This window comes from Diprion similis, chromosome 11 (assembly GCF_021155765.1).
Source record: "Diprion similis isolate iyDipSimi1 chromosome 11, iyDipSimi1.1, whole genome shotgun sequence".
Taxonomy (NCBI): domain Eukaryota; kingdom Metazoa; phylum Arthropoda; class Insecta; order Hymenoptera; family Diprionidae; genus Diprion; species Diprion similis.
Window position 1 is genome coordinate 9,184,695 of NC_060115.1, and position 27,826 is coordinate 9,212,520.

General features: G+C 34.5%; 1 protein-coding gene across 3 annotated transcripts in view; it reads left to right on the top strand.

The window, feature by feature from the left end:
* LOC124412232 (brain tumor protein) overlaps positions 1–27,826 on the top strand; it is a 158,390-nt gene that overhangs the window by 86,017 nt on the left and 44,547 nt on the right. For 2 of the 3 annotated variants that reach the window (XR_006929775.1, XM_046891949.1), the window contains exon 1: positions 5,207–5,999. The exons of the other annotated variant lie outside the window; for it this stretch is intronic. The gene's annotated coding sequence lies outside the window, so the exon portion shown is untranslated. Of the gene's footprint in view, positions 1–5,206; positions 6,000–27,826 lie in introns of those variants that run through there. 3 annotated transcript variants of the gene reach the window in all.

Genomic DNA, 27,826 nt, shown 5'->3' on the forward strand with positions numbered 1-27,826 from the left:
TCACAATCAGTATTAAGTACTGCAGCATGGCTATAGAGCTACTCGTTGTGATGTGAAGTAACGCGGCAGCGTCGAGAGAGAGAGAGAGAGGGAGAGAGGGAGAGAGGGAGGGATGGAAAAAACCTGGAGTTTTCTCGGTGTAGGTACGAGTGTACCTATTCCAGTTTTAATTCAGCCGAGCCACTGCAGTGGAGTTTTTCTCGACTCAAATGCAGGAACTGAATTCCCTCTTGCGTTATGTACACGGTGTCGCGTTCTCGATTCATCGATCCGCAAACGCGAAACTGTTATCAAAATTAGTAATTTTTTGGGATTTTAGACTTTTAAGATAGTCACTTGCGAATGGATTTGTTTGATCAGCTCCGCAAGCATACATCATCTCTACAAATCAATTTCGAATAGAGAATTATGGGAATTACACTAAATATTAATTTGGCTCGGACATCTACAGGTACCTAATAAGATTATCCTGATGAAGAGATCGGCACAAGTGAATTCCTGGCTTTTAACCTCTCTTTTCGAATCCGCAAACTTTTGAATAACCACACGAAAGACGAGATTGTTTTTTGAAAATCCGCGGTGCGGTTCGTTTTTAGAGATATTGTTTTACTGCTGCTCATGATGAGTTTAGAAACGGACACCCTGTAAGTACACGCTTGATCGCTTCTCTCTCTCTCTCTCTCTCTCTCTCTCTCTCTCTCACCAAGTCCCCTGTTCGCCGGTAGTTCTTACCCCAAGTTGCGGTAGCCCCTCCAGTAGCTACTATTAATGGAGAAACTGTTTTAACGCCGCGCAAACTCTTCGGCAGCTCGAGGGTCTCAAGGGTCTCGAGACCTTCGCTGACGAAAATCTGTAAGAACGTAACATTTGAACATCCCGAACGGAAGAGAGTTATAAAAATGAGAAAATATAGTATTTTTCTTCACGTAGTTCAACAGAGAAATTTTCTCTAGAATCTCCGTATCTTTTGTTGAAGAATTCCGAAAATTAATCAAACTATTTCAAATGATGTTTTTCTCAACTTTTGACGTGCAATTTATCGTTCTGATTTCCGATTGGACCGATTTGAAGATTGGATTCAGTCCTTGTTTTTAGAAATCAATTTCAAGTACAAGGCCTTGTGAAAATGGTAAATATTTTCTCATGGAAAGATGAAGTCTTGCCCAACTTCAAACTTCGGTAACCCGATGGTATAACGTGAATTTTTTTTGTTAACCGAAATCGAAGATCAGTAAAGTGCGAGTTTTCATTTTTTCTGAATTTTGTAAAATGCGCTGATTATAACTTCTGACGAAAATGGGAATTGAAGAGAAACTCGCGAGCTTAAGTTAGGCTTCACGTCTGGATATACGTGTACCTAGATACGAGTATAACGAAGTCGTAGCTGCGGGTATGTAGGTTAAAAAGTCAGCCAGCAGCCTGACCCCGACATCAAAGTACCTCGCGAACGGCGGGGGGTTAATTTCTATTTCGAAATTGAACCCCCGGGTAGAATAGCAGCGATATTACAATAACGTCGCCGCAACTATATACATATATTCTACGAAATGTTATACAACGTGAAGTGCTCTGATCGATTTTTCATAAATATTTTATCCAACAAGGCTCTAAAGTGATATTACACTTCGAAACAAGTGTTTAAATCCTTAATCGAAGGATAATGTTTGAATAAAAAACAAACATTCGCGTAGAATCGATTATCAGAGTATTTCGTGGTACATAACATTTTTTACAACTAAAAATAGGAAAAAATTCTTCAGGGATGGTTTCGAACAAATCGTTAATATTTATTTTCAGTTTTGATAATTTAATTTGTAGGATTCGATCGAACCGTCCACACCTCGATTATCTATATAAAAAGGAAATTGCGATAAGACTTGATCATAAATAATAAATTGACCCGCTTCGGTGGAGGCGCTCGTTATTACTCAATTATTTATCTCGAGTCGGTTCATCGGTAATTTTTTAAACTGTCACTGCATAGGTGATAAATTAAACGAATGTGTCACGCCGTTGTCCATGTATTACAATTTCCCCATCGACGGAACGCTGTTATGCGGGTGTGGGATCAGAAAATGAGAAACGAGTTTAAGAAACTCGGACGATTAGCTGGATCGAGTCTGACTGCAGTGATATCGACACGTTTATACCTCACTCGTGTACTTAAACATTTGCAAATGATGACCAATGGCCAACAGAAAAATAAATAAATAAACAAACTCTGAAGAGTCTCACTACGTGCCTACAGCATAACAACGATCTCACCTAGATGAAGAGATGCGGAATTTTCTGTGAGCAATAAATATTCGTCGAATTCACTCAGGGTTGTTGGTAATATTTCTTACAACTTTATCATAGGTGAATATTGTAATTTTCCAATTTTTCCAGCCGCAATTTATTCCAACTTGTGCCAACTGCCGTATTCCTGCAGCGTCATTTAAAGTCAAACAGCGATGTTTGTTCTGTAATGCAGTGCGCGGATACGTAATTCTTGTTTACAAACCTTGGTAAAAGTATATAAGCTGTTTTGTTTATACAGAATCAACCTCGTTGAGAGACTTTTCCTATGAATATATTTCGACTAAAATTATGAAATATTTCAAACGAAATTCTAATTCTTAGCTAATTTATATTCCAGTTTTACAAACTCGTTTTCGCCCAGACGTTGAATTCATATCTTTGGTCGTGTTGGTGAACTTGAAACGAATACGTAGCTTACTATAAATGTTTATTCACGCTTGTACACATGGAAACGTCACTAATGAAATTTTAAAAGAACAGTCAAGTTGTTTTTAATACATCTTTAGACACATGATTACCAAAATTGGTTCATAACAGTTGCATGATAAAACAAAAACCTGTTTTTTGAAATCATAAAACAACGGAAAAAAAGAACTCTGTGCTTAAATAAACGTTAAGTAATTCGGAGTTGCCACTAATTTTGGCTGATTTTAACACAATTCTAATTTTTGTGTCTTTTAAAATGTCAATAACGAACGAAAAAAGTATATTCGATCGCTACAAATTTCGTTTAATTTACTTTAAACTCTGATTACTTTGTCTTCTTCACGTAAATTTTTCATTGTCCTTTCAAAACTAAATCAAGAATAGCATGCTGCGCAGGAATGACTGCAAGTATTTCGATACAAATCCTTTAGTTTTTCCGTATATTGGACAAAAATGTTTCTAAACTTTCCACAATTTTTCAAAGTGGAACAAAAATCCCAGACTTTTCACCATTTTCCACGTTTCCTGCATCATTGACAGAACATCAAATCTTACTTATAATAAAGACTAGAACTCGCTAGAATCTTAATTATAATTCATATTCTCATTAAAATCACGTCGGCACTACATCAGCTCTTTTGAAATCGATATTTTTGGTCTTTTGTAATCGTTGAAGGAGGTGGGGGGAAGTCATTGGTAGTTTAAATCCAAAATTTTTGCTAAATTCTGTAATACTATAGACCGCCATCTTGAATATACGGAAGAATTTATCGTTATCAACTTAAACTAGTCCGTTTCGAACTTTTGACAAAAACTATTATAATAACTAGACTTGCAAAAAAATTAATTCCCTACAACTTTGTTTATAAAAATTTCTTATCTGCGATCAATATCTTCCATTGTTAAACCGTAAATTCAATACAGCAGCCGAATCTACCGCAAAATTTAATCGACATACCGAACGTATTATAAGCCAACCATCGATCCCCCCTCACAGCGATTATAAAAAAAAAAACAAAAAGTCATAGAACTTAAAAATCAAAATATCAGGTATACATATTTTCAAAATCTCTTCTCTACCATGCGCGACGATAAGGCTTATTCGCCAAAGTCGAAGAACCTCAAAAAGGGGGGGAGCAAAGCAACATCAACAGCAATATCATCATCACAGAAACAGGCCCAGGACGATCGGGGCACGAGAAGGAGCAGGAGTACCGGGTCGAGGAGCGTGTATAATAGCGTCCTCGAGGATAGTCGAGACAAACGCCTGCTGCAGAGAGTGTAGAAGGTTAGCAGACAGGCGGACAGACGAAGAGAGCGAGAGACCGACAGAGAGAAAGGAGAGAGAGCGAGAGAGAGAGAGAGAGAGAGAGAGATTTAGTCGGGGAGAGAACAAAGATGCAGGGAGCTGATACGTCCCGGTCTCGCGTCGGCGGCTGCGGCGTTGTGTGTGTGTGGGGGGGGGGGGGGGGGGGGGGGGGAGCCACGCTTAGTGGAGGTGGGGGGGGGGGGTGAGTAGGAGAAATGCGCGGGGCCAAGTGGTTCGGCTCGTTGGTTTCCCCTCCTCCTCCTCCTCCTCCTCCTCCTCGCCCCTCCAAAGTTGCTCCTCCGCCGCCGCGGCATTCCCCCTCCCTTCACGCCGGGCCTGCGGCGCTAAACGTGTTTCATTCGAGGCTTACTCAGTTACCAACAGACCGCGGTATCGTTCGCACGTTATCCACGGTACGGAACGATAGATATACACACGAGAGGATAGACATGAGCATAAGTAGAAGTAGCAGAAGCAGAAAAAGCAGTCGACGAGTTTTGTACGCGCGCTCATAGGCTCTTTGGAAAAAAAAAATATCACTGAAGGAAGAAAGAAAGAAAAATAAATAAATAACGGGGAATAAATATATATATATATATATATATATATTTTTTTTTTTTAACCCCATAACACACAGGACACACAAGCATAAAGAGATAATTTCGTGTCGTCCGTCAATAATACACATCCAAATTACCTTTCGGGGTGGGAGGAATATTTTGAACCCCCGTTTTGAATTTCGGTGCGTATAAAGTGGATTTTTAAAACAAGGAAACGTACCACGTGAAAGTGATTTAATATCCCGCCATTATCATCGACGACGACGACGACAATTGACGAACTATTTTGCACCGTCTTTTGTCTTCTTCTTGGATTCTTGGCTTCTGTTGGTGGGTGTGTGTGTGTGGTTTTTTTTTTTTTGTGTTTGTGTTTTCGTGTGTGCCGAGCGTATTCGTTTGTCCATTTTTAAAAACACGGACCGATAAAATTCTCGGCCAACCGCGTCGCGCTTCTCCTTCGTTCCTTCATTTTGTTGTGTTGTTTTTTTTTTCTTCATTTGTTTTAATTACACTCATCTGTTTGTTTTACAATATTTCGTTTTTCGTTTTAACCAAAAAAAAACTCGAGACACGAGATCCTCGGCCTTCTAATTACGCTAAGGTGACGAGAAACGTACGTGAGTTTATTATAAATCTTATTCATCGTGCATCGTTTAATCACTGAACGAATCTATTGCTGTTAATGTTTATTAATTTCTACGGCTAATTCTGATAAATCCTTGGAAGAAAAAAAATCGATCTTCTTTCGACTTGCGAGTGTGAGAAACGTTTACCGGAATTCTTTGATTCGTTTCATTCATCCTCCCTAACCTGTTATAAAGAAGAAAGATAAATATTTCGTGTTAAAGAAATTTTTTTTAATAACGACACTACACCGAAGCGTGATATATATAATCCACGATGAAATAAAATATAAAATTCTATAATATCTTCACGAATGATATAAGAAGAAAGGATATACATAGAAATCCAGTGAGGAGTATAACGACGATGACCAGTTGTTGTTACTATTGTTGTTCTTGTTGTTGTTGTTGTTAAATTCTTTGACCAGTGTGCTTTCATCAAAGCTTTATTTAAACAAAACCAGTGTCCGTAAATCGTTTGTTCCGCAGTGGCTGATACGTAAAAAATAAATATTTTTTCATTAAATTAAATTTAAAAAAAAATAAAATAAATAAATAAAACAAAAAAAAACAAAGAAGACCGGAAATAAACTCTATTTTTTTCTTAAAACTATCCTCTATAATATTCGTATCAACGAATATATTTCGATGTAAACGGCTGCTGGCTTCCAGCTCTCTCTCTCTCTTCGTATCGTCTCTTCTTCACCAAATATTCACTGGGTTTTGTGCCATTCCGGTTGTCCCTTTGTTCTCTGGCTGCGGATTATCCTCGTATATACGGTGAGTAACAACCAAATCGATCTCTGCCCACGTGTTTCTTTCTTTCTTTTTTTCTTTCTTTCTTTCTTTCTTTCTTTCTTTCTTTACTCTATAGCTATTGCCTGTCGGTGACAACAACGCCGGGCGGCATCGAGAGATGAATCCCTTATCTCTTCTATATATATATATATATATATATACGAGGACGAGGGATATTATATATGTTATGAATATTTGATATTATTATTTCGAAGCGATTGGTTCCCTCCTCCCCCCTCTGCACCTTTTTTTTTTTTTTTTTTTTTTTTTTCATTGCAGGACAACGAAAGAAACGTCAACATCCGACGGAACGACTAAATTTTTGTTTATTTTCTTCCTGCGCTTAGACGCGATGCATTTTTATCAATTTTACTGTACTTGACTGGCGTTGGAAGTTAGTTTGTAAGATTGAACAACGAAATTTTGATGTCTTACTGCGAAAATGTTAGAATCTATTTTTTTTTTTTTCTGTCTAGCATTTTTGACGAGGTTTAAATTAGTTAGTAGCGTTATCGTACGACGATACATCGTGATAAAATTATTATTTTCTTATTTTTTTACCAAGGTTTAACGAATCTCGGGTAATTCGTTCTTTCTTCCTCGTACGTAACTTTTCAAAGACAAGCGAGGATTTATTTATTTATTTATTTATTTATTTTTCTTTTCTTTTCTTTTTTACTCTCACATTCTCACATTGCAGCCATTAATGAGCGAATAACGAGATAAACACGGATTCCCGGAATCTTGTTATTTATTTTTTTTTTTTTTTCCTTTCCCATCTTCTTGGAATTTCGACCGAATAAACCGTCGAGGGCACACACAAATGAATTGCGGAATGCGATATCGAGGATGAAACTAATAAATGCTGAATACGATGGGGAGAAAGGTTGCCAAAAACGTGGGAAAATATTTCTGAATATTAGCTTGAGTATCGAGCTTTAACGATTGAGACAGAAAGTAGGAACACACGCTTGTTGAATATCGTTTTGCAGAAATTATGCGATCTATTTAAAAGTAAAGAAATGTCGTTTGATCGATTTCAATGGGTGGTTGAATCCTCGTTTAATCGTCGTTGGATAGAAAAGTTTTTATATTCCTTTTCGAAAATGACTCTCGTAGGTTAATATTTCAAATGATTACCTTCCAATACACGTAACGCTATAATTTTTTATTTATTTCATTGTTTATTTCGATCAGTCGAATCAGGCTCGACTAATATGCCCAACAAAAAATACTCCATCACTGTAAATGTAAGAATCTATTCGTAAATAATAACGAAACAAGCTATATATATATATATATACCTACTGAAAGTGGAATAAAAAGTAAGTTATTCTTCGAAATATTGAACACCGAAATCGCTGAGAAATATTTTCAATTCAATATCGTCAAGTGTGTTTTGATACGAAATGTGGGAGGTAAGAAATTCTGTTCCGACTTCAAGCTCGACCCTTTTTTTTTTTTATTTTTTCTTTTTTTTTTCATTCTAAGAAAAATTTCGACCTTCTACATTTTCTCCGTAAAAGAATAGAAATACAGATGAAAAAAATTATGCAATACAACAAAAACAAAAAAAAAAAACTAACCGCACAATCGCACGGTTTAACACGGCTGCGAAAACCTGTGAAGATTGGTTTTAACCGGACATTGTAAAACGTGCCCGAGGTATTTTACAAGGTACGCATCGTCATCATCATCATCATCATCATCATGATCATGTTCATCAGTATCAGCCTCGGCGTCGTCGTCGTAACGTAGTAAAAAGGTTGTTGCACGTACGTAATGACTATTGACTCGTGTCGTCGACCCATCCTTCCTACAACGTATGTCACGTGTGTGTATGTGTGTGTGTGTGTGTGTGTGTGTGTGTGTGTATTTGTTGTATTCTATACATGTATGTGTATACATACACCGTCGGGACTTGGTACGATATGTACACAACTCGGTTGTATTTTTGGACGGCGTCAGGCTTTCAAGCTTAAAACTAGAAAATTTCACCTCAAAATAATCGTCTTTCTCTGCGAGTTTCTGTTTCTATAAAGTTTGGAACTAACTCACTATATATATATATATAAGTAAGGTTGTGTTGTAATGATTAACGTTTTGGAAAATCGTTATTTCGCAATTGCACGAATGCTTGAAATTCATAAAATCATAATATATATATAGAAAAAATTGATCATTTTTTTGGAAACTTATGAATACTTTAAAGTCACTATAAACTTGCAAAATAATAGCCCACAATGTTTCGTTACGTCAACGTTACTGTAACTTCAGTCTCATTTTCAATCATAGGAATAATTTCCGGTTGACGCAGAGCGAGAGAGATAAATGTTTGATTTGAATCCCCCCCCCCCCCCCCCCGTGCTCAATGTCGTATATTATACAATAATTTGAGGCTGATTTAAATATAAAATTTATCTCGTTAAAAAAAATCATTCGTCAAGTTTTCCTCATCCCCTTTTGATATTCTCGAGAAACTCTGTCGAATCTTTCTGGATTCTGAATACAATATTAATCGGATTGAGGCGGCGATGTGCGCAACGCAGCCTGAAGGAATGAAATGGTAGAGGACGTCGATGAGGAGGAGGAGGATGAGGAGGAGGAGGAAGAGGAGAAGAGAACGAAAGCGGAATGAAAATAAATATATCCAAATTCTCGGCGCCTCTCCGGATTTCGTTATTTTTTCATTTATTTTTCATTTCCGTCCGTATACTATTTCTCTGTATCTTTTTTTTACTATCGCTCTCGGTTTTTCTGACTTCGTTTTATTTTTACACGTGCGTTTTTTTTTTCCCCTCTTCTTTTTTTTTTTTTTACTTTAGCGCACGTGCAATGATTAGAGATAGATAGATAGATAGATAGATAGATAGATAGATAGATCGTATATTTTATGCCCTAAAACACTTTGGGGCAAAATAGATACAAAGCAAGTATAATGTGTGTGAGAGAGAGAGAAAGAGAGAGAGAGAGGAACGGAAGAAACTAATTGTGAGATATTTATACGGGGTGTCTACTCCCTACTGGTTGTCAAAAGAAAAAAAACCTCTGGATATAAATTGTCGACAAAGTTTTGAATCAACTCGTAAAGTTTTTCGGAGTAACCAACAAATGAAATAGAAATCGATAAAAAAAAAAAAAAAAACAATTTGGTCTGAAATCGTCATTAAAATGAAGGCACAAAAACTTGATGAGAAACAAAAATTTATCGGAAGTTGCGCATTATTTTTATTTTATTTCCACCCTTTCATATCAATATCATATTGTTGTTATTATTGTTATTATTATTATTATACGTATGTATATTTTTTTATTGATTCCTTGTCTGTTTAACCGTCAATTTTACTTTTGTTGTTTTTCGTCGCGACAGGCGGAAAAAATGGAATCGTTATCGGATCGGATCGGATCTATCTATCTAAATCCTTTATCCGAAAAAGATCTCGGAACCGCGTGGTACTCGTATGTTGTTTTATTCTTTGATTGGGCCATGAACCTGTCGACCGTTGTTCTGACCTCTAATCAAATGTTCGAACGAACTTTCGGGGCTGCACGTGGAATTCAGCCTTACAGTGTTATCGAACTCTTGTCTTCTCTTCTCTTCTCTTCTCTTCTCTTCTCTTCTTTGCGTCGTACCTATTATTATAGCCCCTCTTATTCCCGAATGACGTGTACATAAGTTGTTGGTTCGTTCGTTCGTTCGTTCGTTCGTTGCTAGAATATACGGATGTGTATACCTAGATATATATATATATATATTACATGTTGTTACTCGATGATAGTAAGTGTATAAATAAATCAGTGAAAATGATTCTAACGCGAACAACGCTTAGCATTTTTTTTTTCTTTCAATTCCACTTAATTCTTTCCGAAATCAATGTAAATATCACAAATACTAATCAGTTTATGCTCGGTAAAATTTTGAAAAAAGACAGAAAACTTGTGGCGGTAAATAAAATGTAATATGTAAATTTGTAAATCAGATGTGAATTTAATTATATATAAATAATAATTCTTTGTGGGAATAAAAAGATGACAATTAATTTATTAATATCGAGTACAGCTGATATTGATGTTTAAAAAAATATTACATATATACTGTACTTATACCGATGTTAAATAAGTTTTGAAAAATATATTTTATTTGTTAAATACGTGTAGAATTTTCGTTTATTTTTGCGGTTTTTCTTTTAAATTTTAATACTTGATTTAATTTTTCCGGTCATTGTACTCGATTGCGAATAATTAAACTCGTTGGATTTATAATTCCTTAAAATAACATTCAGCTTTGTCTGTATATTTATTCATATAACTTGACGTTATGTTACACCATGTTACATATATATCTGTAGAAAAAAAAAATAAAAAAATAATGAAACAAGAAAACTTTGCTAAGCGTTAGTTCACGTTTATTATCTTTCTTTATAATCATCAGACACCAGCCAGCCAGCCAGCCAGCCAGCCGATCTCGTAATTGTAGTTTCTTCGTCATACTTACAAATAGTAGGTATATATAAGCTCGTATGAGATTTCAGCTTCGTTAGTTGTTGTTGTTGTTTTTTATTTTTTTCTCGTTTTTACATTTTATCGATAGCCAATCGCGATTTGAAACTTTATTCGTAAACAATTTGTGTCTAATACGTAAAAAAAACGAAATGTTAAGAATCGGTTGACCGATAACGTAAAATTAGATTAACCTAATTAATTCTTTGTATAATTATCTATTCCGCAATGTTACTCGAACCACCAATGAACTTGTACTTCCTTGTTTCGATTATTTATAATTATCATTTTCTTGGAAACACAATATTACGTAAAATATTCCACTTCCTTGATATGAGACAAATATGATCGGCACTTGCAACGTAAATATTTTAATCTCTGGTGTCTTGCATGACTGGACAGAGCTGAAATAATAATTTATGAAATATAGCTTATTATTATACATTATTATTATTATAGATAATAATAATAATACAAAAGTAGGTGAATCTCGCTTATTATAATAATCTTTGTGTGTATGCGCTGTGCTTAATTTTTTTCTCTTCTTATTTATACTTTTCACCCTGCAGCATGATTCAACCGGTCGGTTTGCACAGCTTCTTGTACTCGACAAATCGGCTCAACATGTAACCACGACGTGTTACGGAATTCAATTTTCAATTCATTGCAAATTTAACTCTATCGTCGTCCATTGAGTGTTGAGATAAGAAAAAAAAAAGACTGGTTTTTTTCCTTTCGATAACGCCTATTATCTCATTGAAGAAATCATCTCGATTCACTAGTTGATGAAAATTGTTGACTTCTTGTAGCATAACTTGTATTATTAATTTTTTTTAAATTTATTTATTTATTTTTGGTTGTTTTGCAAGTTTCTTTATCTTGTGATGATCTTTAGATAAATGAAAGAAAATAAACCGATCCTTTTCGGAAATTTAACGACAATTTTTATCTGCGTACGTTGGTCGACTGTTTTCAACTGTTTTTTAGGCATATTTTCGTCGCCGTAGTAATTTTTTGCCATTCTTCGTTTCGTTCTCTCTTTTCCAGATTGAAAAAAAAAACAATTTTCTGCAAAAGACACACAAAAAATTGTAGAAACATTAATTGGGGCACTTGGCGAGTCGTAAAGAAACTTTTTAAAATTGTTCATCTGAGTTTCGTATAATTAGTTTTTTCATTTAATCAGGCATGATTAATTAATTTACCACTTATATATATATATATATATATATATATATATATATATATATATATATATATATATTGGATTCATATTTTATTATTCCACCTTTTCTCTTTTTATATCGTAACGATATAATGTAATATCATTTACGGAGATGATTACTGAGGCAAGTCTTCCTGACAAAAAATAAAAAATAAAAAAAATCCAATTAATTTAATTTACGTGCAAGTCTATCTAAAGATCTTTACAAAGCAGATCGTGGTATTAACAGCATTGCGTTTATTTTATGAGTTTTTCTTTCTTTGTTTCTTTTTTTTTTTTGGCATCATTTCACGGTAATGATTCTTAACGATAAGTGAAAATTATACGTATTAAAATTGTGAGATTATTTAGTTTATTTTATTTTTTTTTTTCTTGGTTGTTTTTTCCAAATTCTCAGTTTCTTCTGCAAAACTCACTTTCTTTGCTTTTTTCTCGATTATACGTACAGTAGCGTATAAATGGTGTAAAAATTAATATACTTATATATATAAATGTATATACACGTGCCGCAATAAATTGCACCGCCTGCAAAAATAAACGCGTTGAATATGCAAAGTGAAAATCGGCCGATCACTGGACCGAGAGAAATGCTGCTGCCACCCTCGCAATTGCGCAGCGTGCAGCGAATGCTGGAAATCTGCTTCTCGAAGCGCGGGGAGAAAGTGCGAAACACACTCGCGTGTTCATCGTAACACACACGGCCGATTTATACGCCTGCAACAACTTCACTTCACTTCACTTCACTTCACTTCACTTCACTTCACTTCACACCCACGTTAATACTGACGCGGTATTCGTGCGTGCGTGCGTGCGAGCAAAGCGATTTGACGTGTCGTCGGTCTATCGGCCTCTCTCTTTGCGCGAAACTCCAACACCGATTGCGCAAGAAAACTCGTTGCTTATACTTACGGTCTTACACTCACTCGCTTGCTTGCTTGCTTGCTTGCTTGCTTACTTGCTTGCTTACTTACTTACGTCTCTCGGTGCATAACTTGACGTGCTATTCAGAAGCGTGTTTCCTTCCTTATATGTGACCTACAGGAAGTTTACGATACGACGAGATTGCTATCGTAACACGCGCTGCGCGAATCATGCGTACCTAAGTCGTATTATACACTCATCGTCCTGTGTACTTGATGTTTTATTATGTATATATATATATATATATTAGGGTATTTGAGGGAAAAAAAAATAAATAAATAATCTACGATTTTTCACCCTGATATTCTATGCAAAGTTTCTTTGGGATGAAAGAGAGATTATTATATGTGAAAAAATGAGGGATCTACGTTGTTGTGTGGAAGATCGCGGTCATTTGATTTCTCACTTTTTTCAGTTTCTTCATTTTTTTTTTAAATTTTTTTTTCGACTTTCCGAAGAAACACGTTTTACCACTTTAATCGTTATTTCTTTCTTGACATTTATATTCAATCCAATGATCACGATCCATAACGTAATAATTTATCATCCTAGAATCTTATTCATCTAAGTTAAAAATTCATATTAAATTATTACTATTTTATAAGGTTTAATACATCATTCAAACATCAGCTTCCTTGACGTAAATTTATATAAATAAATGATTGATGTATGAATTTAAACAAATGTGTAAAAGAAAAACAATCAATCGAACGCGATCTTCCACGTAACTGTAACATTAGAACGATCATATTTTGACAGAACCTTTCTTTTAAAATCTGAACAAACTTTTTCAAGGATTGACGTGGTGGAAATTCGTAAATTATTTTTTTTTCTAAAACACTCTATAGGCTTATAGTACCTATATGCTTATCCTCGAGATTCGCGGTTCGTCGGTGAAAATATTAAATATTATATATTTAATATTTAATAATGTACGCCTGCTTCGTTATCACTTCCGCGTATCAACAATCAACGAATGTTGTTGTTAACAGCATGTTGTTATTACCTACGTACTTTGTATAATAATGTATATCCCAACGATTGTCTCGACAGTCTAAACACATCCAATTCTGCACTGGCAAAAGAGAAACTTAGTAATGATAATAATAGTAACAATAATAACTGATTGAATGATGCCAACAAATTTATTTATTTACTTATTTACAATTACTGATTGGAATTTTATTTCGGATTGGTATAAAGTTTTTTCTTTTTTTTTTTTTTTTCAATTGTATTTATCTCTCACTTTTCAACTACGCGCGTGATTACGATACAGATTCGATTTCTTTACAAAATCGAATCTGTCGACATTGTGACACGTAACAAACATATTTAAACGATCTTCGAGAAAAGGGTTGAATGAACGATAATAATTATCATATTGATCGTGTGTGAAAACGATAAAACTATACGATTTTTCGTGATAACAGCCGTTGTGTTCAGTCTAGCGAATGAATACATCAACACAGTATGTATATATATATATATATATATATATATATATATATATATATATATGGTTGGATATAGATTTGCTAGAAGAAACGTGAACAAATTGATGTATATGTATATACATAGACACACACACACACGCATTTGTTTATATATAATATGTATATATATATATGTAATCGTGACATCGACGGACGCGAAGAAATCGACGAATCATCATCAAGATGAGATATAGATTTAATCTGGATGATCTGTATCTACACTCCTCTTACGTGACAAATTTACAATTATGATAATGACGATGATAATGATAACAAGCTTGCGGCACTTTGACAGGTAGGCTAACTTCTCGACTACACACATGCACCGCGTGATTAATCCTTTCATCCGAGTCAGAGTCCTCGAGTTTAGCTTCCGGCAAGTCGTGACGCAGGTCCTTGCAGATATTGCAACTCGGATCACTTTGCCGATTCAAGTAATAGAAGCAGGAAACTTGCTGTCTGCGATCTATGATCTATGAGCCATGGTCTCGTTTTGAAAATAAACGTCGATCGTTTTTATGCCGTTTTGTTTGTATTTACATGTATAATAAATATTAATCCCAATGATTTTGTCGCGTTGGATTTTTTTAATTGAACGATCGATTGGATTATTGCACTTTTTTTTTTTGTATTATACCATAAAAATTGATTTAAATTATTTATAAATCTACTTGCAATGTTTGTTTTTTTTTTTTTTAATTCTATTTACATGCAATTAACCGTATTATTACTTAGTTAATTAATATATATTTTAATTATATTTCTTTACACATTTTAATATTTAAACTCGATATTGTTTTTTTTATTAATAATTTTCCGTTCGTCAGGTGTTATGCATAATATATTTAATGTAATCAAAGCTTGTGCAATGGGATTAAAATTAAGCACAGCTAAACTACTACACGCCTTTCTACTACATACAACTACACCTGATGTAACTAACCAACCTGCACCGCGGCGGCCATATGCAACTTTGCAAATCGCAGCCTGCGTTGCAGTCTTGCTTATTATACACTATTTCATGATTTCACGATGACTAAGAGCTGCAATTCCGTACGGTGTGATCACCACGTCTCTCTCTCTCTCTCTCTCTATCTATCTCTCTCTCTTTTTCTCGCTTTCTCACATTCGCGTTTGCAAAACGACTGCTGCAATAGGACGCAAACGCGGTCACTGCTGCAGCTGCTGCATCTGCATCTGCATCTGCATCGTTATCTCAACATTGAGAGAGCCATCTCCTCGACATGCGACTGCAAGGCGACTAAAACGCAATGACATACGATGCATATGTGATTTATTTTATGCTGAAAGCAATACATATACGCTATGTGCATAATACGTTGTTGATACATTGTACGCGCTGTGTGTTTGCGTGTGTGTGTGATATTATAATGACTATATTGAATTTTAATCGCTCGTATATTCCCGTTAAGAAATTATGCGCACCTATTGCGTAAAAATTTTTAAAATTTATATCGCAAATGCATAAAATATAAACGCTTTAAGCACACTTTACAATGTTGCGATAAACCGTTGACCTTAGATAACAACTGTTTGTCTTGTTCGAGCGATTTAATACTATACATATACATATATATATATATATATATATATATATATATATATATATATATATATATATAATATTTATGTGTGGATGTATGTTATTGTTGGATTATTAAAATTTTGTTCAAATTTTTCTTTTTTTTCACTTTGATTTACGACACGTGAGTTATCGTTTAGTTTTGATTTTTTCCATTATCGTACTATATTTATAACATTTAAAGTGATTCGCGTGAATTCGTAAACTCGTGAAATCAATGTGTCCCGGAAAAAGATAATTTATATCCGGTTCAAACATGCGATGAACCGTCAGCGATTTTTCTTTTCTTTTCATTTCACATTTTTATTCTTTTTTCTTTCTCCGACACATAATCGTAAACGTTTGTATTTTAGTTTGAATAAATTTAATTCATAATGTCGTTTTAATTCGGTAACAATTTTTTCCGTTGTACATTTCTCTTTTTTATTTTAATTTTTTTTGCTCTATTATTTGTCCACTATCATAGAGTGGCTCAAAAAACACTGCCGATCGAACAAACTTGCATAATTAAAGATCGAGAAATATGAAAGAAAATGTGTTCAAACTAGTGTAAACTATTCAGACACAATGATTGATCGTTGATTGGTTGTATAATTGATTGAATGATTTATTGATTGATTGATTGATTAGTTGCCGAAGGTACTTTCTTCGCTAGGCAGATTGATTCGACGTAATATACATTATACATATATACGTAAGGATTTGAAGTCTTGTTAAAACGAATCCCTTCATTTGACCTCAAGTTTTATTCACACGGTGTGTCACTGAAGTTAACCTATAAAAGAAAAAAAAAAAAACTATATATACAATCTATGCAATACGCTGGGGTTTACTTTTTTTGTTTAACGGTAAAGCCTAGTGATTTCGAAAATGTCAATTTTCCATCTCTCTTTTTAGTATATCACAGCAACCTATCAAAAGTATAATAATAAATCGAAATTTTAGGGTATCCGATCACTTGAATGTTGAATAAAACCTTTCTTGTTGCACAAAAAATAAAAAATAAAATAAATTTCCAAAGAGAACAAACATGTATTGTACACATGTGTGTAATATATATATATATATATATATATATATATATATATATATATATATTTGACCGCTCTTTTCTCTGCGAATAATCGGGCGCTGCGGGCGTTTTATGAAAGTTGCACACCTCTCACGTTAAAAGAGAGTGAAATTCGAATTACGACGACAATGATAATGATGATGATAGTGAAAGGATATGCAATAACGAGTCTCGCCGCTGGGCATGCGTCTCCTGCTTCTCCTTTTCTTCCCTGACGCTGACGAGGATGAGGATTATGTCAAATAACTGATATTACGCGTATATGTAATAACGAATGATAATGATTCTTACGTAGCGACGTTGCCCAACTGCCTTCGTCGCGATTCGTCGTTAAACGTGTCGCGCATCGATTTTCCACCTTAATTTTATTATATATATTTATATCTTTGCTATATATTCTTGTAATTAATAATATCAGAGTTGAAATATTGCTATCGAATTTCACTTGAATCTACGCACTTCTGTGTCACGATTCGAACGTTTTGTTATAGCTAATGATTATCTGTACAGTACATAGTAACACGTTGGTATACATATATATAATATATATAATATAATATGTAGAATATCAAGTCTTTGCCTGAGAAGCTCGTTATAGTTGAGCGACGCGTTTCACACATTATTTATTACGCAAATACCTATCTCGAAACGCGGAGGGAGCTACTCTTGAGTGGGATGTAGAGGCGTATTTTTAAACTTAAGAAGAAAATAAATAAACAACAGTTAATTTTATAAAGTACGTTTCTTGCCTTGGTTGTTGGTTCTTTTTTCCTTTCTCTTTATTTAAATCTTTTTTTTTTCTTTTTGTTTGTTTTTATCCAACTTCAAACTCTGAAGCCACATTTACATTGGATAAGTTCATCCCGTCTGATAAAGAAAAATTGTTGGTAATTTAATATTATTGAAAAATATTAAATGAGATGTTAATTTGTATGATATATCGATCAATTAACTTCTCTGATCAAAAGCAGTATGTAATACGAAAAAAAAATTAATCTCGATTGGGACAAATCATTTTACTGTGGTATCGTTATTCCGTTGTTGCTTATATTTTAAACGACGAAAGTATAACGCGAAACGAAAAGCGTAATAATAAAAATGGAACAAATGAAAAATAGTTTCTACTTACTTCGAACCAGTCACGCGATATTTGATATAAATTCTTTGTTATAAGTTACCTTGAAAACTTTGAACTTTTGAACAAACTTTTTGTGACGTTAATTTTCGTATCGTGATAATAAAGAAATTCTCTCCTTACATGCGACGATTCTTTCTCTCTCTCTTTCTCTCTCTCTTAGGTATTAATTATATAAATAATTTAAGGATAAACGTTTTATAATTTTCGTTTGCTAACAAACAAAGTATATAATACCAATAATATCGATTTTTGTTTTTTATTACCCCGATACTGCAAAAATATTACAACATCATATCTCATTGCGCGAGATTTTGTTTTACCAAAGATTTACACTTTTTCAAGCTTGCGTGTTTCGATAAATCTTGAAACTTTATTGTGCCGTGGATAGAAAGAATCGTTGAAATCGTATAAACGATAAGGAACGTTTACTCGTTTCATATTCATTGCATATTTCTTTTCCAATATTACAAGTTTCGATTGGTTATTTTTTTTTTTTTTTATCTTCTTCTTTTCCTTTCTTCTTTCATCACACTCGAGTAATGTTTATTCAAGTGTTATTAAAACCGTGAAACGTGCGACGATCCGCTCCATTTATAAAATCGTAATCGCACGGACACGTCTTACGTAAAAGTTGTTTTTTTTTTCCTTGGCAAATTTTCCTCTGTTTTTTTTTTTTTTTTTCTTCTTCTTCTTGTTTTCGTTTCTCCCCACTTCTTTATGTGCCTCGCCTCTTCCGACTTACGTTGTTCTAGTTTATTATACTCAAAACATATGTAGTCTGCTTGGCGCTGATGCGTCACTGTGCAAAATCTTTCGCGGCTTAAACACTCTATGACCCATCTGACTATACGATGACGATGGCGAACTGGATATATAATAATATATTTATAGACACACACGATGAGAAGGTGAGGACTCAAGTCGAGGAAGTATCAGCATACCAACGTGGCTGCTTGCTAACTCACTGACAATAATTATCCAAGCCTTCCTTAGTGCGGTGCAGGTTCATCGGCTAAACCATTCCGGCGGTGATGATAAAACAGCGATAAGAGTATTTGATATTTAATGTTTTCGAAAAGAAAGTCTGTGGGGATCTCAGGGGTTGGTATTGTATATTGGGGTGGGATTGAAATTCGGAGTTTTAAAAGTTCCAATTGAAATTGTGAAAATTTTTTTTGGTGGTCTGAAGAGAAAAGAAGGTACGAAAACGTTTAATGAAATACAATAATTGAAATTTAAATATACAGTATACTAAATTCATTCATCATTTCTATTTACATCGATGAATGACGATATAAGTTATTCAAAGTTTATGTCTAATAATAAAGCCCTGCTTATTTATTTTATAAGGAGGTGAAACGGAATCTGATTCGGAAATAAATTATGCAAATGTGAAGTTTGTTGGTCAGGAATTGAGAGGGAAGGAGGACAGGACAGGAGAATATATAGGCATACCAGATACAGACGTGTGTGCCTCTGGATATAGCAGAGGTGGATAGACAAGATGTGTTTATACATCACACTACACTAAACGGATGAAAGTGAAATGGAATTTTGATTCGAGCTCTCGTCGTCGTCGTCGTCGTCGTCGTCGTCGTCGAGGAATTAAGGGGGAGGCACGCGTCGAGTTGAGATTCTTACCTAACCGTCTCGTCTCGTCTCGTCTCGTCTCGTCTGCGCCTAACACGTCCTTATACAATATTGTAGATTATAGACACGCATCGTAACCTCGTGACGTATCTTACTGGTAAAGAAAAACTTTCAAAATCGAATTGAACGCGTTGTGCAATAACGCGTAACGTGCGACTAAATTATTGACGACGACGAAGACTTTCTTTCACACTCTCTCTCTCTCTCTTACTCTCTTTCACTCTCTCACTTCACGCGCAATTCGGATGTCTCGATTTTAATTACGTAGGTACACGTATATACTCAATACGAATTTCAATGAGATTTTCAAGCTGCTATTGATGTCGCTAAACCATAATTATAATATATATGTAATCGAAACTTGAAAGAAAAGTTTATTCGCTTAATCAATATTTTGACAATTTATGTATAATATGTGTGTCAGACGAGTTTGCGAAATGTGAACCTCGTTTTTCGCCATTAGAGTAAGATGATATATAGTTTAATGAATAATAACAATTCTGAAGTATCGAAATATCATTTGTCGACTGAATTATAAATTACGGTGAAATTCGGGAAGAGTTTGAAATATTGATTTTAATTGAAAGTTCGAATTTTTTTTTTTCTCGCCGTAACCGGTGCAAATACAAGTTTCTAATTGGAAGTTTTTTTTTCTTTTGTTTTTTTTCCCTTGTTTTTCCAATTCTTTCAACAGAATGTTACCCCATTTTTTTTCCTTTTTTTTTTCTCTTTACCGTCAAGTTTGTACCTTGGATAGAATTTTAATGAAAAATATAACTTGTTATTTATTAGTTAACGAATTCTCTTTAAATTCGTGTGAAACAGTTTTTTTGTGCTTGAAATCTCGTCAGTCAATCGGAATGAATAATAATTATTTATCCTATACATCGAAGAATCTTTGTGCGAAGAATATATATTTCATCATTGATGTTATATTCAAAATACTGAATAATAATAACGTGACCTTTTCAAAACTTATAAAAAAATTTTGTTCTTTTAATAAAATTGAAGTATAATTAATAATTATATACGAAGAGTAGCAACTATCGTTACCCAGTTAACAAGTCATCGTCGGGAGCAGATTGTCAATTAATTCAGAGGAACTTAATCACCATCCTTAATGAGAATTCGTATAATATAACCTTATACTCTGGGGATTTCTATCTCGCGTGGGTATATATAATATTATATATATGTATAGTTCCTCCTAGATATATGATATGTGAGTTTAGAAGCGGTTCACCATCTGCGGGTATTTCTTGCCGCCTATAAACCGTCTGCAAAGGCAAACCGAGCGACAAAAGCATCGAATTTAATTAATAACTCTGATGAATCTTTTATTAGCGATGGAAAGTAACGGAAAAATAGAACAATCGTGATATTTAAAAGAATCACATCGGGAATCGGTGTATTGTCTGGGAAGAAAAAAAAGGAACGGTAACGTTCAATAATGAAATACAATAAATAAATAAAATATATTAAATTTATTTATTATCACTGTTTGAAAAAAGAAAGAAGCATTAGTTACTCGACGGTGGAAATATATCGTGAGATTATTGATTGAATTGCACGAAAAGGAACGAAGTAAATTCCTCGACTGAAAGAGGGACGATTATTATTTATTGTAACGAGGCTAGGCTTGGAATTTGTGACATTCGTTAACCTAATCGGTGCAATTAAAGTATTTTAAGTATAGATGTAGTAAATAGATAATGGAAGAATCTCTTTACAGCTCACTAAAATTCGCGTGACAAGAAGCTCGGATTTATTTATTTATTTATTAACTATACATCGAAGGAAAAAACAATCAAGATGGATGAAAAATTTATGTGATAAATAAAGTGATGAGAGTTTCATGCATGTGTGATACGAGAATATATTCACGAATCAATGTTGTTATTTTTTTTTTTTTTTCTTTTTGTAAATATCAATATTATAATGATAGTTTTTTCTTACAATTAATACCATCGTGAAAGAAAACCGAAATTTTTTTTCTACGAGTCGGTCGATGTAGACAACGAAAAAAACTTACACAGCTGTATAACTGTCATAATTTCATTCTTTTTTTTCGTTTGTTTGTTTTTTTCTTTCATTGGTTTTTAAAATTATTTGTGCACGTGACGCGCTTTGCTGCATGTGTGACATTTTGTGTAGTATACGGATAATCTACCTGTTATACCAGGTGAAAAAAAATCACATTCATTTAATTCAGTAAAGGAGAAAAGAATAAAAACACAAATAAACAGTAATGACGGCAAGTTCTTTTTTTCTCACCCGAATGCTGCGCCACGAAAAAAAAGAAAAAAAAAGAAACAAACAAAACAAAACGAACAGCGGAGCTCTAAAAAGTTCTTGAAAATTAGACTCTATGTGCTTGAAAACCGTAGACCCCGTCCCCCCCCCCCCCCACCCCTCCACGCCATGGAAAAAATAAAAGAAAAAAAAACCGGGCTTCGAGGGTCTCGTTATATTTCCCCGTGGGAAAATTCGTTGAATTCGGTTGGCGGGTCGCTTCTTATATATATACGTATCTATATTACTACATCGTATATAACTAGATACCTATATATAATATATATATACACTTTACACATATAGCGCGTAAGGGGTGATCAATCCCTTTAGGAGACGAGGCGATTTTACCTTTCAGTTTTTGAAAGTATGGTGCGTGCGAAATGCGGAGACTAGGGCTAGAAGAAGACGAAGAATACATTCGACAAATTACATTTTTATTTTCACTTTTGAAGAGAAAGGAAAGGAATTATTTTGAAAAAAGTAAAACGATACTTGGAGCTGTTTTTAACTCTCTACTCTTTATTTCATCGTTAACGTAAGTCGTTTTATATGTATTTTATATATATATATATATATATCACGCGATTTCATACCGCATATCCTGTGTCACGTGCTTGCAGATGAATATTTGCGTTTTTGGGACGCGATTGCGGTTTCCGAACGGAAATGGACCGCGGTTGGAATTCGGTAATGGGAATGGTGATGAGATACAAACGGGTGAAACCCGGCGAGCTAAAACGAACACGCAAACTTTAACCGTAGAATTTGTTGTACGCTATTCACGATGGGAATTAGTTAATCGGCCATATTGACAACAACCCGCAACTCGGCAATTAACGACTCGCGTATACCATCTAGTTTTACCGAATGTAGGTATTGGTTTTCACGAGTTATGGATTTTTGTTAAAGATTAGATTCAAGAACGTTACGAAACGAATTGAGATAATAAGAATGACAGAATTTTTTGGGTAATTTAGGGGGAAAAAAAATTGGTTTTCTTGTAAGCGTTGAATCAAAGTAATCAATTTTACAAGTTACAATCAATTTTGATGAAATTTATACGGTATAAAATACTTTGTCGAGAATAAAAAAAAAATTTAACTCATAGAGAGGGGAGATTGTTGTTCAATTAGTTTTGGAGATCCGTACTTTGTTGTATATTTAATTTCTCAACATTGCGCTGGTATCTATTAATTTTTATCAACAAGTTTGAATTGACTGTAAAAAAAAAAAAAAAAAAATCCCGTTTCAATAAGTGGGATGAAAAATGATTTTTTTTCAAACAAAACATCCAATTTTCAATTTCAAAATGTTTTAAAATGAAAAATCAATAATTATTAAATCTCGTGTGTAAATAGTAATTTTTTCCCATTAAATAAAAATTGCTTTTCAACACATCATCAAACCAAATCTATGCAAAATTCGGAAAAAAATATTACTCGCAGCGTAAACAATGAAGGATAATGAAAACGTGACGAATTTCAAAGAGTGCAAGTATTGCTCGGTGATGTACGTAGATACACATGTGGAAATTAATTCAGAGACTGTCGGTTGGTTGTTTATGCATCAATCCACTGGACATAAATGCAAATAATAATAACAACGATGATAATAGTGATACGGAGCATCCAGATCCGATCAATTTCGTGATTAACTATTGCTTAGGCACGTAGCAAGGTGTTCAAGTATGATCCTCCACCATAAGATGAGCCCACACCTTAATACCTACTCGGCAATACGCAATGCGATCACAATTATCTCCTCGTCTTGTCGTGTCTAATCGCCGTATGTACCTACAAGTAGACGACCAACCCTCCTCCTCCATCCACTCCTCTCTCTCACTTTGGCCATCCTAATCCAACGCTAATTACCAACTCCGTTAATTACGATCCGCCGATGCTCTCGAGTCGTGAACAGCCGTGAACACAAAGGACTTTGAGAGACTCGTATTGTGTGTTCAGATTGCGGTAAAGCTACATGACATTTCACGATCAGACACGGACGCCCGGGATCCATAACCAACGCACGACACTTATTCCTGCTTGATCGGTTATTACACCTCCTGTTGTCCATCGTCGCGTTAACGAACCTGTCTAGTCGCATCTATGCATCATCGTCTGGAGCATGCAGAACCGATTGGACAGGATATACGCGTCCACTCATCGTCATTGGCACTTCCTACTTCCTATTGGTCCCCGAAATCGATTGTCGAATTTACAAAACTTGTCGCGCAATCAGATTGAAGATTAGAAACCGATTGCGAAACGATTTTTTAAACTGATTTTTTATTGGGTTTTATTTGGATTCATTTTACTGTTCTACTTTTTCTTTATACAGCAAATCAATTTCGATCACGCGTCTCTTTCAGAGATTTTGAGCATGTTCGAGAAGTCTTCTCTCTCTTTCTTTCTCTCTCAGCTTGTGCTTCTAAAGCAAAGGAAAAATTCTATTTTACAAAAAACGCAACGAGGTATTAAATTACGACATGACAAGCTTCAACTCTACTACCTCCACCCCATCCTACATCAGTGAAATCGAACACGTACCGATCCACTCGAAAGTCAGGTCCTGATTGCTTCTGGATTAAAGGACGTCACCGAATTACGAATATACATATATACATACACATACGCTATTCTATATACGTAAAAGGGATATTGAATAGGACTAATTTGTCGCCTTAGGCTCAATTTTGTATTCAGGAAACGCGTCTCTAAACTAGGCAGTCGCGGGGTGGAGGTAGAAGGGTGAAACTACCCTCTCCTGCGTATGGATACGCTGAATTTAACATTTAATTCGATGATCAATATTTTATTTTACAGATTTACCTCCGTCATTGTTTCTATATTGTAGTTTTATTTGTTCGCAATTTTTTATTTCTTCTTGCTCTCAATTTTACTTCGAAAAGCTCATGTAAAAATGCTCTTTTTGGAAATTTAAAGAATGAGGAAAAAAAATGAGAAAGATTATAAAGTTAGCTGCGATGAATTTTGGATTTTTTTTTTTTCATCATTCGTGCATATTTAGTCATCTTGATTGGTGTTGGTAAATCTCACGATTTTACGCAATATGTGCAGAATAAATCGTCGCAAATTATTTTTTCGAAATCTTCAACACGAAAAAAAAAATGCAAATTCGTAGTACGAGAAGAAATTATAACGCTTTTGATCGATCGAATAGTGTATAATGTATCACAATTACTTGAACGTTTTTAGAAAATTGTGAAAATCGTATTTAGTTCCAGGCTTGCAAGATCTAGTTGCAAAAACTCGAAATCAGTGGAGATAAAAAAATCAAATCCACGTTTCCAGGTGACAAACAAATTTTTAGCTCTATTTTCTTTTCGAAATCTCTTAATCTCTTACAGCATCGTGATATTCGAAGCGATCGTTTTTTGAAATTAATGCTTAGAAAAAGAATGCAAAAAATTCATGACTAACAAAACAAAACGGTTCGAGAGAAAAGCTTCGAATCATTTCACCTCTCATGTCAGACACGCGAAGTACAACAGCCGGAGGTGGTATTATATAGTATATTCCTACGTATATTGGCTCAGCTGATTACCTCATGCTTAGCATGAAGTAGCAGGTACACAAGTGGTTTGGTGTATATATGTATATAACGAAAGAAGTGGTACATGAATCGTCTAATTTGAAATAAACTGAAGTAATCCAACCTCAGGTTTCGCCTTGCTTAACCGGATTTTTCCCCCTTGCTTTCCATTTCTTTTCTTTTCATTTGTCTTACTTCTTGAAAATATTTGAAATCATAATTTGAAATTTTAATCGCGGGAATTTTCAATTAAAAATTTAAATCTTTTACACGGTACATTGACGTGATTAAATTTATTTAATAATTAATTTGAAATATTGTCTGCTATAAGATTTTTTGTCTTTTTCCTCAAGGAGGCTTCGAAACTCGATAATCCAATATACACATTATAAAATGAGAAAATGATTTCGCGAACAACGAAACATATCGCATGAAAGTAGAACGAATCGGCACATGAAGCCTTTTTGTAATTAATTGAATTGTTAATTTCCGTTCTATCTTTCAATGTTGTAAAATGAGGGTTTAATGAGGCTTTTGGACGGTAACGAGGCGAAGGAAAACTCATCAGCTTTTAGGCAAGTATAAAGCTCCGGTTCCTTACACAAGATCTATACCTATATATAACTATATAGCTGGAAGATTCCTTGAAGGTAAAACAAACCAGAGAGTATAGACATTAGGTATTTATAACCTCCAGGCTTAAAGTTACACCCGCAGAATCTCTTTCTCTCTCTCTCTCTCTCTCTCTCTCTCTCTCTCTCTCTCTCTCTCTCTATCTCCCAGGTAGCGGCCATCTTTATTCCGGGATTCGCGGGCTATCCAGACTGAGAGAGGCACAACCTCTGAATAACCAAACAGTCGTGAATCATGCATTCTTGCCGTAGGTACAACCAACTCCTCATCTCATATCCACCCTGCAAAATAAGGGCGAGCTATGCGAGGAAATTTTACCCTTAAGCAGCTCACAGAGGTGAATAAATTTTCTCATCCCTTTGAACGAATTAGTTTACCTTACCTAGTTCACATCGTACTGGGAATCAATGCGAAATCTAATCCGCGTGAAAATATATCTGTATCAGAGTATAATGTAATTTTTATTGATCAAATCTGTTAATAAACTTTCAAATTTACTACTCACATTTGATTCTGTATAGTAAAAAGTAAATATTTAGCAGTTCAAAACAGCTAAATTATTTTTACTCCAAAAGTTGTTAACTATACGGGACTATGGAATTAATGCAACAAGTTAGAATTGTTTAAATAGTGCGGTATATAAAATAAAAATAGTCAAATACAAGTAGTCTGCGTGGATAAATGAGTTTTACGAGCTGGCATTCTCCGATGAGACGCCGGAGAATCAATATCTAATCAATACCTTGTAATCCACATTTTCAATCTTATTTGCAAATTTCAATACATATACAATTTGACAGTATAAATTTTTTTATTCATTTATTTATTTATTATTATTTATTTTTCTTATCAAACAAAGTCTAGTCACATTTTGTCTAAGGCTGTAAATTAAAATAAAACTATTTTAACAAGTTTATATAACAATTAAAAGTGAAAGGTTTTCTAGAAAATGAAATCTATTTAACGAAAATGTGAATCAACGGCTTGATCGAAATGCAATTTTATTTGCCCAAGATTACACGCCTCTGATTTGTTCGTTTATAAAACAAAAAGAAAGAAATGCACTCAAAATTGATGATAAAAAAAAAAAAAAAAAAATTCACTGTTTTTACATCTATAAATACATGTTTAAACAATTTTCTTTCTTTTTAGTTTGAACCTTGTATCCTTAATAATAAGTTTACGATAATCTCTCGTGAAAGACAAGAATCGTTACAACAAAGTATTACCAAAATTTTGAGAGATCCATTCTTATTAACATGCCAATACAATATTATTATTGTTGTTGTTACTGTTGTTGTTATACACCGGGTAAGCTCATTACCATGAACGGTGAAAGGGTGCGGAGGCAGGGATCCTCTCACGGTTGAGAAGCAGAACAATGACGGTTAGGAATTCCGATCCAGAGTAATTGTCGCATTCCTGCGGTAGTCGGGGGGGTAAATTGAAGGGCGCGGGGGGGGTTGGGGGTGGTGAGAGGAAGAAGGAAGGGTACCAACCGGATGTGGTCGTCGCCTCGCCGACTGCGTTGTGCAACGGCAACGCGGAATGTGCGAAAGGTCTGCGTTTAATTATTATTAGTGTCGAATACGCGATAACGAGATAAGTATATCCTGAGATGGAAGAACGTACTTCTACTTCTATTTTCTCAACACGTGAGAACACTCGAGACGCTGTTATAGTTGATTCTTTTTACTGCAGATCTTTGTCGATAAATTATTATCGTT